Genomic DNA, 15,815 nt, shown 5'->3' with positions numbered 1-15,815 from the left:
AGAAGGGGGAAGAGAATGGGGGAGAAGGGGACCAACACACAGGATGCACTGAGAAACCTTGAAGACAGATTTACTTTAAGTTTTTATTATTAATAATAATTATTATTATTATTATTTAAGTCAAAATGTTGAGCTTGTTCCTCATGAGCAAACAACGAAGTCATTGCTAGGGACCTGAATGAGCCTATGGAGCTGGCTTGGAAATCTGGAATGGAGGGCAGGGAATGCCAAGCAAGAGAGAGAGGATGAAAGGAAGCACAAAATTGAAAGTGAGACTAAGACAAGAGTGACATCAGAGTTGGTGTAAACTGTTCATGACATTGCAGTTTATTTTACATTGGATCACTAGATAAAAAACAGACCACATGTCAGGCACAAGGGGCAGAATTGGGGTTCTATTTATTACATAGAAAATGGATTGTCAGCGTGTTACAATAAAAATATAAAATTGTTTTATTCCTTTAAATTCCTATGAGCATGGCAAGACAGGTATTTTTCTTCCTTGGGGGTGAGGGGAGGGGGAAGGGAGAGAACTACTACTCTGAGGACTAGTAAGTGTAAACTATATTTTTCAAGCTCTGCAGGTAGAGGGGAAGTGAACTTCAGAATGAACTGCTCAGTCTGACTCAACATTCATTGCCATCAGTAGATTTTTAGACTCATTCGCCATTCTCTCCTCTCTGCCTAATTCCACACACAGTTTTGTGCTCTCGAAGTTGCTCAGAATGCTGCATGAGCCAGTTACGCTCCTTAGCGTGGCCACACATGGTTTGTAGCTCTGGATGTGGTGGACCCATGTGCATTGCCATTGCCTTGGCACAAGAATCTTTTGCATGCTGCACGGTAACCCTGTTCAAAGGGAACACAGAAATCATACTGGGCACAATTTAAGCTGTGTAGTATGTTATAGCATTGCCTCTCTGGTTGCTCTAATTCTGAGTTTGTCAGCATTTCCAACACCTCCTACTCCAAAGCAGGGGTTGTTATAATGGTCATAAAAAAAAAAAATAAAAAAAAACACACTGCCTCAGGCTTTAGTCTGGCCTAGGGTCTCAGCCCAAAATTTTTTCCTTCCTCTCCTCCCCTCATTCCCTTTGGGGATCTTCCTGTTGAGGTGTAGGAGGGAACCCAAACGCTAAGTTAACTTAAATGCATAAAACACGCAGAGACTGCTTCGTCCACTGCTCTCTGTTGGGCAGCACTTGGATACCAAGAGGACAGACACCTATAAACCCCCAAGGCAGATCGTGCCTAGGTGTTATGGCAATACACTGTTAAAGACCCCTGTAATATCTAGGCGTAAAAAAAGAATTTGAAATCTCAGCTTTGCTTTGAAATTCTGGTCCAGATTTACCCTTGGTGCAACCACACTTACAATAAAGCTGAACTGGCCTAGTAGCAAGACCCTCAGAGTCACCACCAGTATTTTGGTGCTAGTGCATTTTTCCTGCTTTCTTCAAACAGTTAAAGTACAAGACTCTGGGCTCAGCAGGAATGTAAAAGGAAATATAGGAAGAAGCGTTCCCTCAGGAGCATATTTAATCTTAGCTCAGCCAATTTTTTTCTTTCCACGAGGTTCTTGTGGAACTTCAACTTTTCCTGCCATGTAGCTGAAGCTTTGATGCAAGCACTGGCAGCATGAGAATTCTTCAGGTCTGACAGCGGCGCTGCTGACCACAATGGAAGTGTGAATGCAGTCAGGAGACCAGAGTGCTCCATATGGCAGTGCTTGTTTTAAGGTTATTTAAACACCAGTAAATGGAAACATGGCACAGCAAGCCCCAAAGCCTCAGGCAGGATAACAACATCATAATCTACCATAACTCATGTGCTAATTGTAAGTGGATGACTACTGGAGTTTGAAGTTTGAGTAATATTCAAGGCAGCAGGTTTGCCTAGGCTAAAAGTTTAGGGCTTTTACCCTCATCATCCCCTAAAAGGACAATGGTTATTTTGGGTAGTACCCACTTCACCTGAACTAATTCTTCCATGGAGCTAGTGTTTTAGTACTATCAGCACCAGGAAACCAGCAATACAATATCACTCATATTCAAACCTACAAGTAAAAACCACCCATGTTAGGTAAACTTTTGACCCACACCTGCTGAAGAGCAGCTGCACCAATCAATGGTAACGTTTTCTGCAGTCTATGTGTATATGAGGTCATATTGATTATGTTTCTCTTCCACCCTACCTGAACTATTTAATGCATACCTCTGATACCGGTCATAAGTGACCATATTCATTCGGCTTTACAATGTAACTAAATGGAGTTCAGACACGCTATGGTATAAAGTTACTTACTGCCATCCGACAGCAGTCCAATGAACGCTGTACATGCACAGTAGCATTTGAATCAGTGTTAACTTAATTCTTAATAGCTGAAACTGTGACAGCGTGCTGACCCTTTCATGTCAACCGGGAGCATGCAATCTTTGCGGAAGATCCTCAGGCCTTTAATCAGATTCTCAGTGGGTCTTAAAGCGATACTACAACATCAGTTTGTAAACATCTCTCTAGTGGAAACAAAAATTACTTCTGAGCTAGCCAATTACTCAATCCCAGAAGATGCATCATACAGTCATAATGGAATGAACTGTGGAAGGAAATTACATTTTAAAGCAGGTGGTGGCAACCTCAAACCTTGACTCAGATATTTGCAGGCAGGATTATATCCCCTAAAATAGATCAGGCTTATAGAAATGTACATTGGAAAATGCCTTTGATGTCATCTAGACCCTTCTCCTGGATGGCTCACTCTAACATGTAATAATGTGTCATGCAAAATTGTGTGCATGTTAAAAATGGTGCCTAAGATCAGTTCAAGCACATTTGTGAAAAGCACATGGGATACTTAAAAGATCAAGAGAACCTTACTCCTTGTAGCGACCTGTGATGTCAGATACCATTTTATCACATCACTGCAAATTCAGCAGGAAAGGGCAGAGTAGACCAATTCTGTTAACAGATGCATTATGAACTGGCCTTGGGGGGAGAAAAAAAAAAAAAAAAAAAAAAAAAAAAAAAAAAAAAAGGTTAAGGATTACAAACTTAAAAAAAAATCTGTTATTTTGTCTGGAGCTATTATAGACTAATGTGTAACAGACATCACTGGATGGTTCATAATGGCTCCAAGGGCCATTATAACCTCAAGGGTCNTGTGGCACCTTAGAGACTAACAAATTTATTAGAGCATAAGCTTTCGTGGACTACAGCCCACTTCTTCGGATGCATATACAAGTCCTCCTGTTCTTCTTTTTGCGGATACAGACTAACACGGCTGCTACTCTAAATCTTAGCCTAACAGTCACTTGCTGCATTACTTTAAAAATTCATTTTAGCATTCAAAGCCATTGCAATCTGCTGTGGAGAGCTAGAATTACAAACTTAAAAAAAAATCTGTTATTTTGTCTGGAGCTATTATAGACTAATGTGTAACAGACATCACTGGATGGTTCATAATGGCTCCAAGGGCCATTATAACCTCAAGGGTCAAGACCTACTTGAAGGTTTTAGAGGTTGTGGATCACTGACCCTAAAGAGACCACTGCAGGCAACACTTGCACAGCAAGTTGCATGCAAAAAGGCTGTGAAGTTTTCTGTGAAAGACTGCTGCTTATGCATTGTAACACTTGGACTAAAATAAATAGGAGTTCAGGCCTACAAAAATAGTTTGCAATACTACTATAGTGTAATTCAGTTGCCAAGTAATTTTAGTAAATGTCATTTAGAAAGACCATCAAGAAGTTCTTTTTTCTCCTGTCCTCCCTTTTTATTTTTCAGAGAGCTCAAATGGAGGGATTATCAAAATTAAATATGAAAGAAAAAGGTATCCTCAAGCAAGGAGCTTATGTGCAGACTTTCTACCCCAAGTGAATTTTCATGAAGGGAGGAGTTTTATATGGAAACACTGACAGAGCCTCATACGTTGTGGCATAAATTCCCCCATTAGAACAGCTAGACCAGTCAGCACTCTTAGGACTGTTTCTCAGTCCTGTGAGAAGGATGAAAATTAAGAGCCACAAAGCAAATTATGTCCTGGTCTGCCCAGTTATTTGCCCCTCAAAACCCTTTAATGGAAACTTTTCAGGCATAAGGAAAAACTTTACCTTTCAGTAGTGAGGGTGGGAAAACTGCTTTTTAAGCACAGAGTGAAACGGTTAATAAGTTAAACAGTAAAACAGACTACACAGCTAGACTTAAGTTTTAAACACATGTATCTTAAAATGAGATAGTAAATGTTCATTTCCTCATCCCCCTCATTCCCAAGCTGAGGGTCTACTCCTCTTGCAAGAGATGACAACCTGAAACTCCAAAAGGAGAAGCAGCTCAGCTTTAAGAGGTCATCTCTTAAAAGAAGAAACACTCATACTCAGCTCTTGATAGATACAATATTTACTATTAACATATACTTATAGGGCTGCACCTGTCTCTATTAGTGATTTTTCAGAGCTTGCCATTTACTATATTATACATAATTGCAGACTACTATTAAAAATAAAGTTTAGCTTTCAAAAACCGTTTAGGTATTTGATTAAAGGGGGATGGTTGAGAAATGATAAATGAGTTTTCAAAACACAAAGCAGATGGGTCTTAGCTACTATGGAACCCCAATGTAACCACAGCTAGTTCCAGTTGTAAGTGTATACAAATCTCCTTAGAATTTAATTGGTAAGAATACTCAGATGTACACTGCAGATTTTTCTTTTAAAAAAAATCATATGCAAGGTGGAAGCACCATTATACAATATTAAAATGTCAGAGGTTTAAGCTTTGTGTTGGTTTAGGCATTAGTTACCAACAACCATTGATGGCAGACAAAGCCTCCCTTAAATTATTAAGCATAAAACAGCAGACTGTAATATTTTGCTAAACCAAAGTACAGACACAGACAAAGATGTCATTTCAATATTTGAAACCAGCAAGTTTAATTTAAAATAAGAGCAAACCAATAAGCTCAGAAAATAGCAATGTGTGAGAGGAAAATTACACTGCTAGAGAAAAAAAAGGGGGAAGGGACTTAAGAAAAGTAATCTCCAAGTGGAAATTAGAAATCAACCCCTAGAAACAGAATAACACAAAAGAAATATTACTGTCCACTTTCTAAATCAATATAACACTGCTACACGACAGAATTACCATGGTAACTCAAGTAAAAAGAATAAAGCAATTCTTATTATTTCAAAATAAAATCACAGCCTGAAGCCCAGCTTTTATTACAACTGCTGATAGATCGCTGGCTTGTATTTATCTGAAATATTGCTTTTCAATCAGCTATTTCATGAATGTACAAGTTTCACTGAGCAGCCCACTTAAACAGTGCAAATTTAAAAAACTGAACAGGCTAGCCAATGAATCGTTTTTACCAATTTTTAAAGGCGGTTGTTACATTTTCGCTTAATCCGAATTAAAGAGAGATAAGGGAACAAAATAAAAAAAGGAAGTTAGTGCTTGTTTAACTTAACCTCTGTAAATTCCAGCCCTTTGATTCCCAGGACTCCAAAGCTCTGAGGAGTACAGCAACATACCCTAAGTGTTCTAGTAATCTCAAGGACAATACCACCACTATTTATTTTAATTTTGCATAGGGAAGGTTACACATCTGTTCTCTTATGAAAAACAAATAAGAGAAAACACCGACTCAAGAAAAAGTCACTCAAGGATGTTTTGACTTGCCCTACTGGATACATAGAGACTTAAACCACAGTTTGTACCAATACAGGAAAATGCATCAAGGGTAGGATACTAGTCTGTACTACACATTGAGGCCAGGCTAAATGCAAAGCTCAGTTAAGTTCCTTCACGTCTCCAATGCTTGTACTCCTTGTACTAATGTACTTAAAAGGTGGCAAGCCAGCAGGTTACCTTCTGCTCCCTCCCCCTCAGCTGTTCAAAAGAGCATCGATCAGGAACTGAAAGCGACAATCCTCTTAAAAACAGCAATGCTTTTTCCCCTTGCTCTTACAGCAGAACAAACTCTTCCAGCTAGCTGAATATGCAGAGGCATTAAACAAGGCAGGGGCTATGTTGGTTGTGACCTTGTAATAGTTTTACTTTGATAACTAAGGCACTAATGCTCAAGAAGTTTCAGGCTCCATCTACAAACAAAATGGTGTTGGGGGAGCTGCCTTAGGATTCCACATGGCTTTCTAAGATGGTCATAACAGTTTTTCTGTCTGCAAAAGCAAGAATCAACATGTTAGAGCGTTGCACCCCAACTGTGCCAGAGAACAATGTGCTGGCAGAGATTTTTTTCTCTTTGCTGAAAGGAGTGCTTTCATCATCAGTTGGATCTAACTTCTATAGGTATGTCTACACTGCACATTAAGCTGAGGCACTGACTCAGGTTTGAGCCCAACCTCCTCTTCCGTCTATACACAAATCAGCCTGACTCAGGTCAGCAAGCTGACAGGACCGGGTCCTAGGACCCTGCTAGGGAGTGGGTCAGAGCCAGAGTTCCTCTGCAATTCAGGGCCAAGCACTGTCATTTTGCAGTGTGGACACAACTCAGGCTGCAAAGCCAAGTCAAAAGGTCTGCATAGTGCAGTATGGCCTCATTACTATGGCAGCGAGACCTAGGTCCAGCAACTGTAAGCTCACATTTAGAATACAGTGTTGACATATCCCATTAGGCCACAGAAAGCAAACGGAGGAGCACCTGCTTAAGCACACAGGGTTCAGATGCTACTCTGCAGTCAGCCCAGAGAAAGGGGCAGTCAGCATGAAGCTGCATGGCCCTCACCAGATGCCCACGATTGTTGTGACAATAGTTATTCCTCTCCTGCCTAGGCTAGCAAGGTTCTTCCACTCTTTCCTGGAGTGGTGCCTCCCTCCCCGCCCCAGTGAATGGGAGGGTGCAGCCAGCACTGCTCCCACTTCCCACCTCTGTTCAGCTCAACCATTTTTGCTCACAAGAGTATCAGGTCAACAGCCTCTACTCTCCCCAACCAAGGCTGGAGATACTGTCTGAGCAGCCCTCACTCAACTGAGTAGGGGAGACAAGGGCTGTGCAAGGAGAGATCAGGCCAACCAAGTTAGGAACAAATTAGCACAGGCACTCTAGTAGCATTTGTAAAACCAACTCCCCCTCTCGGGGCTTCGGCAAGTCACCAAACCTCGGTATGCCCTGGTTTTACAACTGTAAAAGGATCTAATACATAGCATGTTGGGAGGAATTATTTAATATTCTTAAAATGTTTTGAGGAAGAAAAGCACTAGGGATATGCGAAGTATCCTAACTGGAAGATGAGAATCAATGAAAAAAGTGTTAAGCCACCTAGTAGCTTTCTTTTATATTAAAATATTTAAGTGTCCTTACAGCTTTCCCTCCCACAATCCTGTCTCAAAGTTAAGAAGAACTCTGTGGCTTGCTAATACTGTGATACAGCAGTAACATTGCTCATTTTAAAATAGAAACTGCAGCAATACTAAAAACTTAGTATAGGAGAAGTGCACGCTGCATTTAAAGCATTACGTGACCCTATAATCAAACTATTGCAATCGGGTTTCAAAAGCAGTGGTGGAAACAATATATGCTTAATTTGAACATGGACTGCTAAGAGGTCACACTCAAATATCCTGTTTTATAGAGTGTCTGGCTGTATTTTAGAACATTTTTCGAGAGTGTAAGCCAGCTGAGGTCTCAATCATGTACAGATTAGAGAAAGGACAGGAGACTGGGGGGGAAAAATAGAGTCGTGTTCTGTCTGACTCACTGAAATAGGACACTCTAAACTGCACTTAAAGTGTTTCTTTAAACGAAAATGGCTAAAGTAGTAGGATGTAGAAAAACAGAACCAGTAAGTACAGAGGTGGTTAGAGAGTTTTTATTCAAATAAAGTCTTGCCTCAGGAGATGGAAAGAGAATCTTGAAATATGGAAATTTGAATTTACATGTGTTAAAAGCATCAGTGTGACACTTCTTTGAAAAAAAACCCACCTTCGTTACTATACATGATAAAGCAGCAACTGAATGTTTGCTTTGATCCCAGCGCATAAAGGGTGAAGCTTTTAGGCAAGGAGCGGCAGGTGATCTCAGCTCTTCTGCAAGTCCTAATGCTCCTAAAAGCCACTCTTCCAGTTTCTGTAATTGGGCATCAGTAGTTAATGTAGTATTGACTGCATTACATGCTCCTGTGCATCCTCTCACTAATGCCAATTGCATCACCTTGTACATTTACCATATTGCTTAGCCAATAGCTGTTAAAAGCAATCCAAATCATGAATCATATAGGAAACTTTTAGCAAGACACGACATCCAAAGGAGACAATTTACAGTTGAGTTAATCTGGGTACATTAGTGAGACATGGATTCAGGAAGACAGACCAATTTATGTTACTTTAGTTTTACCCTTTATTGCTTTGTATAGGCAAATGAATGGAAGGGCATGGAGTAAAAACAGATATAAAGGAGTCCTTTCAAAAACAGAGCTCCAGTCTATGCAGACAGGTCAAAGGGTTTGAGATGATGCCTAGTACAGCCTTTCATATCCATAGCAGGGTACTTACAGAAATCATTTTCCACAAAGGAGAATAAATATGAATATATAATGGATTCTGAACAATGTTAAATATCCTCAGGTATAAACATGATACAGAAACTGAGTTGCCAAGATCACCTAAAGCACACCAGACCCAGCCTATCTACGGAGACATCTAGTAAGTGTCTTCAATATCTACAGTGCCATCATGGGCCCACACAGCAGTCTTTATATACGTTTCCAAATAGTTTGGTGCACAGAGTGCAAGTTCCTTGAGGTGGGGACTGTAACTTTGCAGGCAGTGGATAAAACAGTCCTGAGTGGGCTACCTTTTTGAAACTACTTGAACACACACGATTTGCTTCAGACAACACATTGGTAAAAATAAAATAAATAAAAGCAACACATTTGTCTCAACTTGTTAGCGGGATTTTATCATCTGGAGACTGTACTTGTTACTTCTGAATGCGAATGCATGGTCTAAATATGAAAAGATGCTGAAGTGGATTAATCAGCTAAAAGGTAGCCCCAAATCTAGAAATAAACTGGTAAACCCCAAACATCTCTTTCTGTTCTCTGTTGGTGCACCACCTAGCACAAGGGGGTCTTGGCAAAAAAATACATAATAAAATAATATAAAGGCACACATTTTACAGTACAATCTCTAACGAGGCACTTGACAGAAATTACTGGTAGTCCTTTATGTCTCAAGTTTAAGCAGTACTATTTTGCTTTTCTTATTACGCATGACAGTGTCAGAAAAAGGAGAGACTAGATAGCAGGGTGATGCTGAAGCCAAAGAAATACCCTTTAGAATAATGACAGGTTTCAGAGTAGCAGCCGTGTAGTCTCTAAGGTGCCACAAGTACTCCTGTTCTTCCTTTAGAATAAGGCATTAATAATTTGTAAATGGGGTGGGGGGAGAAGAGGAATGAAGGGAAAACAACTGTGTACCTGTCAAAAGTATTACAAAAAGAGAACACACACTTGTATGTTTAAATAATCCAAAATATTGGAACTCTGGTGCTCTAAACCCCATTTAGGAAGAGATCACAATTCCCCTTTGAAAAGCTTCCAGGGGTCCCTTTGAAAGGGTTGCACATGAAGGGAAAGTGCCAAAACAAAACATTTTCACTAGCAGATCAATTTAAACAGCTGTGGTAAAGCTGCAGCCACTGGCACCATCATTAACAATTTAAAGCATGGCTGCTTTTGTCTTCCTTCCCAGTTACAGTCTCATTATGCTTTTTTATTTATTAGAAATACAGTCCTCTGGAATACATTTCTATCTCATATCCATAATGAACCACCAAGGAGCATCTCTGGCCTTGACCCAAATATATGTTTATATTAGTGAGGGTTTTTTTTTTATGGTTTAGTTTTGGTTCAAGTTCTCTTAACTCATGAATAACCCTAAATGTTTTTCTTAAAAAAAAAAAAAAAAAAAAAAAAAAGAGCAGAACTGTTAAAACCAGTAGTTGCATCAACCAAGTATTCCCCTAGTTTTGTAAACACATACTGGGAATTTGATCAGTGAGTGTAGAATTTTGAACACTGCAGTAGAAAATACACAAATGGTCATTTAAACAAAAATTGTAAATTCATTCACCACTACTGTGATCCCCTCTGATGCCCACTATGATTTTTTTTTTGCAAGAACATTTATAGCAGAAGGAATTTGTGTGTCTACCTGTGTAAATATATTTATTATTATTAATTGTATTATCGTAGTGTATTGGAGCCCTGGTCATGGCCCAGAACTTCATTGTGCTAGATGCTGTACAAACAGAACAAAAAGACCATCTCTACCCCAAAGAGCGTACCATCTATTTGTGAAGCAGTAGCCAACAAACAGTCTTGAAAACTCTATTGGCTTGGGGGGGTCATCCTGTCAGGGAACAGGAAAATAACCCACAAATTGGAGAACTATCAAAACAGCTGCAGTGGATTGTTCACAAACCATCTATAGCTGAAATATGCTAATCTAATAGTAAACAAGATAACAAAAAATAGACAAGTCCTTCCAGACGCCCCCCAAATTATTGGTGAATAGGTGCTACAATCACTGAAAAAGTCATTCCCTGTGGACAGTTCACCCACATTACTGGAGTTGGGGGCAGTGATTTTTATACTGTTTAAAACTTCACAATACACTAAACGATGACAATACAGCACAATTTTAAAAACACATAGCCCCATTAGAGTTTTAGAGTTCAGCAGTTAGCAATATCTGCAATGTATTTTCTATTCTTAGAATACCACGCTTAATGTTTTTTGATACCATTACTATGATTTGGATGGATTTCAAATATTTTATTTGCCATGAACTTTCATATTCTTAACCTAAGATAAAATGGTTTAAAGATGCACTTAACACTAGTGCTGCCAGCATATTTTCCTTTCGTAGCTGTTCAGTTACTTTTGATGAAAGCCTAATGTTGTTATAAGCTTCATTATTTGACCTAGGTTAAACAAAAAACTTTGAATAGGAAACAGACATTTACAAATAGTGAAATGTGTTTCTAAAGGTGAACTCTAAAAACCTAAAAAAAGCCTCTCAAGTGGAATCAATTAATCCTCCAACCATGATAACTTCTTAACCATTTAAAAACAGATATTTCAGACTGTGCCGTGACCCTTTATCACCAGATCTAATGGATTACTTTATTAATAATGCACTGCTTGTACAAGGACTTTTTTTTTTTTGGAAGATTCTATACTTTGATGATGCTCTTAAGAGATGCTACATCAAACAGATAAAATACACAGCTTTCACAAATACCACATGAAAATGGAACACCAACCCACAGGCAGTGCAACAGATTTTCATCTTACTAACTGTTGAGCAGTCTTCTTATTGCATTTAAATCCAAAATAAAACTTAAATAATTTCCATGATTCAGTCTCTTCTTTTATCCCTCCCTCCCAAACCCACCCCCAAAGTTGAAAGTGTTTCCTAATTGTTTTAATCACATAATATGCCCAGAAGACAACTGCAACGTATCGGCAGCACCTCGGAACTTAAAAACATTGACGCCTGGAAGAGGAGTCCAGCCTCAATACTGTATCCCTGCAGACTACAAAATGACCTTGACTGTACTACACAGGAGTATATATATCCAGAAAATACAACTCACTGCTATTAGAAATGTTAACTTCTCCATTTCCTTTCGGGATGGGCAAAACCAATTTCATTCAACTAAGAACTCATCTAAATGTTCAGCCTGACCCTTTCTGCAGTATTGAAGGATAATATTTTAGAGTCATCTTTTCAGCCAAGCGCCCCAAGAATGACTGTTCTCCTATATGTGCAATCCCACAAGATTTGAAGCAGCTAAGCTTTAGGGCAGGGGTTCTCAGTTTTTTTCTGAGCCCCCACCCCTCAGCATGCTATAAAACCTCTATAGCCCACCTGTGCCACAACAACGTTTTTTTCTGCATATCCAGTAGATTAAAAGCCAGGGCCAGCGTTAGGGGGAGCAAGCAGGACAAGTACCCAGGGAACCATGCCACAGGGGGCCCCGCCAAGTTAAGTTGCTCAGGCTTCGGCTTCAGCCCCAGGCAGCAGGGGGCTTGGGCTCCAGCTTCCTGCCCTGGGCCCCAGTGAGTCTAACACTGGCTCTGCTCTCTGGTTTATTTTGGCGGTTCCCCTGAAACCTGCTCACAGCCCCCCCCCCCCAAGGGGGCCCAGATCCCTGGTTGAGAATCGCTGCTTTAGGGTGTTTACCTAATCTGATGATTTATCCATCTCAAATCCTATTCTATTTTTACCTAGAACCTTGCTTTTCTGCCCTCCACTTCCCTCTTCATACATGTTTTTAAGCTATCACCTCTCATTTTTGTTCATCCTGCCATTGCACTTTTAGCTGTACCACCAATTTCACACTTCCTGTACCAGGTACAATCACAAACATTTCCCTTTTGTGACTCCAAAACAGAATCCACAGCAATTACACTTATGCAGCAGGTTGCATGATTGGCCCCTAACTATATACATTTCCTTAATTGGTTGGGTTATATAACCAGTTCTCAGCAAAAGAAGTTTTTCATTCTTTGAATAAGGTGACTTCTAGGAGGACGTGCAGTGTTTCTTTAGAACAGAAACAGGAAGCCAGACAGGGACAGGTCTTGGAGAAGGTTCTCAGCAAAAGCAGAGGAAGAAAGAAACAGCTTTCAGAATAAAACAGCTTTCCTGATTTCTAATAAAGTTCCATATTCAGTGTTAGAAGAAAGTGACTCTCTGTCCTCGCCAGGTATCATCTATTTTCCCCCATCACTCCTCGCTTGGCTCTTCAGCACGTGTCTGATCAATTTGCCATTGCCTTTTTTAAATGTAGGGTGACCAGACAGCAAGTGTGAAAAATCGGGACGGGGGTGGGGGGTAATAGGAACCTGTAGAAGAAAAAGATCCAAAAATCGGGACTGTCCCTATAAAATCGGGACATCTGGTCACCCTATTTTTAATGTCAGCAACATATAGGTGGTCTTGGAAAGATTATATTTTTATTGGTAAATGTTGATTTCACCATACAAACACAAATACCAATGAAAAATATTTCTATTGATAATAACCTAAGTTGACAGATAGGCAAAGTAAGAAAAACGTTGCTTGAGAACTCAGTATGATTTCAAGATATTTGTATGTTTTGACATGTGCTGTTGACAATGTGTTTGAATGTTTATAAAATTCTAACTTTTTGAAATCAATGTCTGCTGCCATTCAGTAATTGCTGTCTAACTCTGTCTGACACCCCCCATAATTTTGTAGAACTGTGAAAATTTAAAACTAAAAAAAATGTTTAAAAATAAAAATCTATAATATCTGTTGATAAAAAAAAAATCTCACATATCTCTGACAAACCTAGCCACTGGATATTCTTTCTTCCAAAGGTAGCACTAGTTCATGTTTAGGTTGTGTTCATTCAATAACTACCTTATTAGAGGTCTATAATGATCTTGAATGTAAATGGTTCTATACATTGAGTAAAATGTCATATCTTCATCTTGCTGGATTTGTCAGTGGCATCTAACATGTTCATTTATAAGACGAATGCCTGGACCCCGATCTCATGGCTGAAGTCCTATCTCACTGATCATTCTTGTCACTGGGTTTGTGGTTGGAAGAAGAGAAAAAATATCTTTGTTCTCTTGACTTACCATGACACAGGATTCTGTTTGGACCCATTGCTTTTATTCACACTTTATAACCACCTAGCGATCAACATCTATGGTATTTAATCCATCTTTATCTAGATCTGGTCCTTCTTTCTTTTTCTCCAAGTGGCTTTGCCTTCATTTACCATGTTGCGTAAGTGATACTTTTAAGTGGATAAGTGAGAACCTCCTGCTATTAAATATAGATGAGAGAAATGCTGTTTTGTGGCCCTATTTCATGGAGTCCTGTATTTTAAGGTTAATTCTCCCCGTATTATTCCTTCCCCCACAGCCCGATGCATGCAAGTGTTTGATTATTACCTGCTGTTTCAACTCACATCAAATCAGTTAATACAAATCCATTTGCTAAACAACCTTTCAGAAATGCATGGATTAACTGAATAGAAGACCGCAGCCCTGGAGCGCACACTGGTTCTCTCCAAGTTAAATTATTCCAACCATCTTCCAAACCGCTTGTTTTTTTTCTGGTGCCGCAATATTACCTCCTTTTTCAGACGTCTCCATTGTTTACCACTGATCTTGTTTCAGATTCTCCGATATTCATTGCCCTAAATACTTCATACTGATGCGCGGCTTCTTTTCGCAAACTCACACCCACGTCCGTCCTTGGTACCCATATTTTGGGGTCACCCTCTAAATATCAAGTCTTCATCCAAGATGCCCATCACATTTGCTGGAACTCTCCCACCTGGTATTCACATTGCCTATTCTTTTGCCACATTTAATTGATTCAAGTTCTATTTTTAACACACAAGATCCATGTTTGTATGCCCTGTTGGCAGTACCAGCTTTGGGGTATAAACACATTCTGATCAGTGCCTTCGTACATGTGAAGAGTGCAGTAACAAGCTCTCCAATAAGCTGGGTCTAAGACACTGAGTAGTTAACAGCACAAGTTAGGTGAAAAAAGTTGCATTTTTTGTAATGAAAGAATTATGATTTCTGTTAGTGTGTTTCATGCCACACATACTACTTACTAGGCTGCGCTTCATTGTTAAATATTACTGCTGGAATAAGCAGCAGTATTTTCCTAATTGCTATTACAAAGACTGAATTTTGTTTTGCTTGGAGTGTTATTCTCGCATTACACTTGAAAATGTGATCTCTACATGATGCATTTTTGCTTTTACGCAGGTAACAGCACTTCCTCAAACAAAAGAATTTAATTTTGGCTGTTCGGCTCTGTGCATATTGTTCCATCATCACAGATTATAATTCTGAGTGCAAGCATGAACTGCAAAGGAGGATTTTAAAATGTGGGAGAAATTGTTTTTGTTTAAAAAAAAGCAGTACACAACTTGTGGCCCAATAGGAAATAAGGTCAGCCAGCCAAATATGTCTTGTTCAGAGGAAGATTACAGAGTAGCCTTATGCTTCTAATAAAATAAGCTCACTAGATTCAACTTACACAGCCAAAAAAGGCAACAGAACACCTTTGAGAGCTGAACTGCCTCAAAGCCTTTGAAATCCAGAGACCTTCATTTGTTTTTCCAGCACAAGCAATATGCAACCACTTAATACTTTTTAGCCACCGTACAGTCATCTGCAAAGTTGCTGGAGAAGATTTGTAACAGATGCTTCTTATCTACTTCATTTTCTAAGCTCTAATATGTCGACAAGGAAACCAATCAGACAACTCAATAGAAAGCAAAATTTCTATCTTCTAGGTCAGGTTATTTGGAAATTTCAGGGAGCCCAACTGACTGCTACCGTATCGGTAAGACTGGTTATGCCTTCCAGACAAGAATTTTGTAAATAAGACACCATGATTGTCAATTCAGAGTTAAGACTTTATGAATTTCATAGAACTGAGGAGAATGGCAATAAGATTTTTGTAATTTTTTTTTTTAAATAAAGAGGAAAAGTCTTGGTGGGAAAAAAAATCCATCCAAATTTTATTCACCACAACCTGCAGGTCAATCCAAGGTTAGGCAAAGTACTTGTGTTCCACTCCATAAAACCAGACTACGGTTCTCTGAACTTGCAAATAAGTTGGAGTTCGCTGATCACGTAAAATACATTATATCTACTGATGATGGTCCTGCAGATACCTGAAAAAAGTCCACTATAAGTAAAGCTACAGGTCTGATATAATATTTGAGCAGAATTCTTATGGTTATTTTAATGTTGGAAAACCTCAATGTAGCAATTATGAAACCT

The 15,815-nt window shown here is 39.3% G+C and overlaps 1 protein-coding gene across 3 annotated transcripts in view; it reads right to left on the bottom strand.

Moving 5' to 3' along the window:
- Nucleotides 1-15,815, bottom strand: part of LMO1 (LIM domain only 1) — a 77,328-nt gene that overhangs the window by 52,378 nt on the left and 9,135 nt on the right. The window lies entirely within an intron of this gene.

The sequence above is a fragment of the Trachemys scripta genome, chromosome 4 (assembly GCF_013100865.1).
Source record: "Trachemys scripta elegans isolate TJP31775 chromosome 4, CAS_Tse_1.0, whole genome shotgun sequence".
NCBI classification, from domain to species: domain Eukaryota; kingdom Metazoa; phylum Chordata; order Testudines; family Emydidae; genus Trachemys; species Trachemys scripta.
The sequence above is the reverse complement of the archived record's forward strand: the minus strand, read 5'-3'. Positions and strand labels throughout refer to the sequence as shown.